General features: G+C 60.5%; 1 protein-coding gene across 1 annotated transcript in view; it reads left to right on the top strand.

Moving 5' to 3' along the window:
• Positions 1-19: 19 nt before the first annotated feature.
• CERS4 (ceramide synthase 4) overlaps positions 20-4846 on the top strand; it is a 32361-nt gene continuing 27534 nt past the window's right edge. Inside the window, exon 1 of the mRNA XM_040449722.1 lies at positions 20-178. The gene's annotated coding sequence lies outside the window, so the exon portion shown is untranslated. The remainder of the gene's footprint in view (positions 179-4846) is intronic.

The raw sequence follows: 4846 nt of genomic DNA, 5'->3' as shown, positions 1-4846 counted from the left end.
CACCCGCGAGCCCACACCGAGCGCCTGCGTGGGGGCCACCGACGTGCCCGCGCTGGGGGCGCAGCCGGGGCCCTGGCCTCGCAGCCCGGCCGCGTAGACTGCTGGCAACCGCGTCAACAGACTCGGATCGCTCCAGCCCGCGCTGAGTGCGGGGAAGACGACACCTCGGGGAGACGGGGTAAGGGGTGGGGGACGGATTGTCGGAGGAGGTGTCATCCGGGCTGAGTGGACCCGCCAGCGAGGGCTGCTGAGGCCCAGGAAGCACCAAGACTCCGAGGCGGGGCCCAGCCCGGTGTGTCTGCGGGGCAGAAAGGAGGCCAGCGTGGCTGGAGCGCGGAGAGGGAGGCTTGGAGGTGGGGACAGTTTGGCCCGAGCCTCGAAGATGGCGGGGAGTGAGTGAATTCCACTCTCGGGTCTGGGGTGGCGGGGGGCACGGGAGGCTTAGAGCCAAGTGAGCTCCCCGGTCGTGTTGTGTCTTAGGAAGATCCCGTGCTGTGGGCAGGAGGGATGGGAGGAGACCCGGGAGGAGGCTGCTGGTTTGCACCCCCCTGGAAGGAGGGGTGGAAAGCGGGTGGGGGGGGGAGGGGGGTGCATCCTGGCAGAAGACGTCCTCTGCATTCCCTGCCTGCTTAGAAGTGGGGCGTGAAGTAACATGCTGGGAGGAGATTTCTGGCACTGGCAGCTGGGGGCATGCAGGGGCCTTTCATTCCGCGATGGGGAAACTGAGGGAGAAGCAGGTGGGGCGGGGCTGTTGTGGCCGCGTCTGACTGGCGAACCCCCTGAAATGCCGCCCGATGGGGGAGGCTCCTGGAGACCAACTCCATACCCAGGGGAGGTGTCCAGCGGCCGAGTGCAGGGGCCGCGCTGGCCCCACTAGGGTGACCTGGGTCTCTTTTAGGGAGGTTGCCTGAGGAACACATTCTGGAGGGTGGGGTTGCCTCTGAAGCTCCCCAGGCTCAACTCAGCCCCCTTCCAAGAGCAGCTGCTGTGAATCAGCATGGCTGGGGTAGGGGTACGAGGAGCCTCACGCAGCACACCTGAGCCGGGGCGGGCCAAGCCAGAACGTTCCGTGCCTTTCCAGCTCACCTACTCCCAATGCGGGTTCTTGAGAGGGGAAGGGAGAGGCGGTAGGAGTGAGCTGGGAGATTTGGTCACTGAACTGGCCTTGTGACCCCAGGGAAAGTTTTCTGAGCTTCTGTTTGCCCATCTGTAAAATGGGTCAGTAGGACCTATCCCTGGGAATGTTGTTCTGATCAGAGGAAGCCTTGGCTAGGAAAGGACTTGGCTGACCCCCCCCCCCCCCCCCACCGCAGCCTCACGCCTGAGGGGTTGGGGGAGGGCTCCAGAGCCAGTGGGAGTGCACAGCCTGAGGAGCCCCCATTTCTGCCTGCTCTCAGAAATGGGAGCGCTGTGTAACTGTGCCCACCTCCAGACCCAGGGCCTGCCTTCTGCAGACTGAGTGAGTCAGGCGTGTAAAGTGTTTGGTTGGCCCAGCGCCTGGCTTGGAGTGATCACTCGGCCCAGGAGCCACTGGGCTCCTGTATTTGGCAGGGGGGAGTGGGAACGGGCCATCACCCTTGGGATGCCCACAGGAAAGCAGGCATGGGGGGGGGGGGGGCGGGGCGCATGCTCCCCTCTTATCTGGGCACCGCAGGCTGTCCCCTTTCCGGCTGTCCGGAGGCTGCCTCTGACCTTGTCCTGCCTGTATGGGTTCAGTGCCCTCAGGCTAGTGACTTCACCTCCTTCTCGCCTCGGTTTCTTCACCTGTAAAATGGAAATAATAGCAGTCATCACCTCAGAGGCAAGTGTGGTGCCCGGCTGCTAATAAGCACCTGATGAAACAGCCGATGCCTGGATGTGTGGGGGAAGGGAGCCCAGAGGAGGGGCCTGATTCAGCCTGGGGAGGGGTCAGGGAAGGCTTCTCGGAGGAGGTGACCATTGGTGGGTCACTGAGGACGCCTAAGAGGTAACAGAGCAGAGAGACTCCAGTGGGGAGAGACTGGGGGGTGCATGGGAGGAGCCACAAGCAGGAGCTGAGACCAGCATGGAAGCAGCTGACTGGTCCAGATCGCGATGGAGCTGAGTGAGAGGTGCCTGGATCCTGGAGAGATTTGAAGGGGGTGGGGGTGGGGGGCGGAGTGGAACGGCCACTGATTGGGGAACAGGTTCGGGTACGAGTTCAGGTACTGTTTGCAGCATCTGGAAATTGTGTCCCTGCTCCGCAGCCGGGTTGGAGGCGGGCTTTGAAGAAGCAAAGCTGGAGGTTGGGAGAGGTCCCCATGGGGGGTGGGGGGGGGGATAGAGAGAGGGCAGGACGAAATGGAGTAGGTGGCAAGGGCTCTGGGGAAAAAGGAGGAAGGGCGCCAGTGGCTCAATGGGTTAACCGTCCACTCTAGATCTCGGCTCAGGTCATGATCTCAGGGTTGGTGGGATCGAGCCCCTCGTTGAGCTCTGTGCTGACAGTGCAGAGCCTGCTTGGGATTCTGTCTCCGCCTCTCACCTGCGCGTATGCGCACGCGTGCACCCTCTCTCTCTCTCAAAATAAATAAACGTTTAAAAAAAAAAAAAAAAAAAAAGAAGGAAATGGCCAGCCCAGCTGAGTTTCTGAATCCTCTGCATGAATAATTCAGTGGCAGGACTTCTACTCCCTTACTTGACTGTCCTTCCCACCCTCACCCCACCCCACCCCAAGCCATTCAGATGGGCTCTTTTTTTTTTTTTTAAGTGTATTTTATTTACTTTTGAGAGAGGGAGAGAGAGCACCGGGGTGCGTGCCAGCACACGAGCAGGGGAGGGACAGAGAGAGAGAGAGAGAGAGAGAGAGAGAGAGAATCCCAAGCAGGCTCAGCACGGAGCCTGATGCGGGGCTCCAACTCCCGATCATGACCTGAGCCACAATCGAGAGTCCGACGCTCAACCACCTGAGCCACCCAGATGCCCCCAGATGGACTCTTCCTTGCCACCCTTGAAGAGGCTCTGACCAGAGTGGCATCTGGGAGGTCTTTCTCCTCCTTCAGTCTCGACTTTATACCTTTGTTAATATGAGGCTGTCACCCCAGTTCCCCACAATGAATGGCCGGGAGCTTGTTCTCTCCCCATCCCATCTTGGGCTCCCAAACGCATATTTTGCCCCCGGATCCCCTGACCGTGTGTCTGAGGAGGGGGGCCGCGTGCCTGGCAGCCTCACCTTGGAGAACCCCTCTGCCCTGCGCTTGGCCCCACCCCTCTTCACCCTTACGTCCGTCATTTATTCATCCAGCATGCATCTATGAAGTGCCTGCACCGGGAGGCACCGGGGACGAGCGGTGCACCAAAGGAAGCTTCCTTGCTGCACACTACTTGGAGGAGTAATGTTGGGGGGGGCAGAGGGGGGGGCTGGAGCAGAGGGAGCAAGGGGGAGAGTGGGCAGAGGGGCAGACGACGAGACTGAAGGTCTCAGGGCTCCCGGGTCCAGTAACAGCAGGCCCTGGGAGGGTCCTCGCCTGAGGGGTAAGAGGAGGTGAGCCCTACCTCTGCAGTTTGCAGGGGCATTGCTTGGCTGCTTTGTGGCCTCCCTACGGTGGTCATTTCTGGAACCCTGATGGCCCAGGCGGCTGCTGGCAGGAGGAAAGGAGCAAATCCACCCCCTTTCCCAGCGGGGTGGGGGGCGGGCTTCCGCCTTCCCCCTGCATATGGTGGGGCTCAGCTGACCTGGGAGACTTCTCGGAAGCACTGAAGTAGCCAGGGAGAGGGCTCAGGTGGGGGTATGGAGGGAGGGGGCGGCGGCAGTGACCGGCAGGGCCCCGAGCTGGGGGTTGGAGCGGGACACTCTCGGAGAGGGGACAGGGATGCCGGGATGGCGGTCAGCAAACACCAAAGCAGGAGTGTCGTGAGGGTGGCCCTGCCATCGGCCTGCTGTCACTCCCTTTGCAGGTGGAGGAGAAAGGACTCGGCCCCCTCCCCCGCCCCTCCCTGTAAGGCATGTGGACGAGGGCCTGGTCACCTGGATCTGGTTCCCCTTCCCACCCCCACTACTGAGCCAGGCAGACCCCAAACCCTACCAGCTTCAGAGGCTTTAATGAGAGGATTCAGAGCCTCAGACTCTGGAACCTAGATTGGGTGGGGGTCCTGCTGAGAGCCAGGATGCTGTGGCCACGACTGCCCTCCCCACCCCCATCCCTGTCCACACTGGGGATGGGTGTGCCTAAGGGCAGTTCTTTTTGGCCCTGGCTCAGTTTAAGACGACGATCCCCGCAGGCGCTGAGGAGCCACCGCAGGCACAAGGGAGTCTCGCTAAACTATTAGGAGATGGCAGGGGACAAAGTGACAGAGAGGGAGAGCAGGCAGGATGAGCTCTGGAAACATCTGCGTCTGGATCTCCTTTTTCCATCTGAGATGTTGGTGAGGGCGGGTCGTAGTATAAGGCTGTCGCCCCCCTGCCCTGACCTCTTCCCACATGCCCCTCTGTTCCTGTGGGCTTCGTCTCTGTGCCTCGAAGCTACTGCACATGGCCCGGCCTCAGGGCCTTTACACAGCCTGTCCCCTTTGCCAAGAATGCTCTATCCCTGTGGCTTCCTCGTGTCTTCTTAGACCATCCTGACCTTTCTGTTTAAAATTGCAGCCCCCACTGCCCATTCCTGATCTCTTTTCCTGCCCTATTTTTCTCTCCACTGTCCAGAATAATGAAATAAATTAATAATAAAATGTATAGTGTTTGCCACCCCCAACCCTCACCCCGTCCAGGACCTCTGCTCCATGAGGGCTGGGATCCTCATTTAGTGTGTTTCCTGCTATGACCCCAGCCCCCTGGCATACAATGAGTGTGTGTGTGTGTGTGTGTGTGTGTGTGTGTGTGTGTGTGTGTGTG

This window comes from Herpailurus yagouaroundi, unplaced genomic scaffold, assembly GCF_014898765.1.
Source record: "Herpailurus yagouaroundi ecotype Mexico unplaced genomic scaffold, PumYag 200, whole genome shotgun sequence".
In the NCBI taxonomy this organism is placed as follows: Eukaryota; Metazoa; Chordata; class Mammalia; order Carnivora; family Felidae; genus Herpailurus; species Herpailurus yagouaroundi.
Note: the sequence above shows the minus strand (reverse complement) of the source record. Positions and strands in the feature narration are given on the sequence as shown.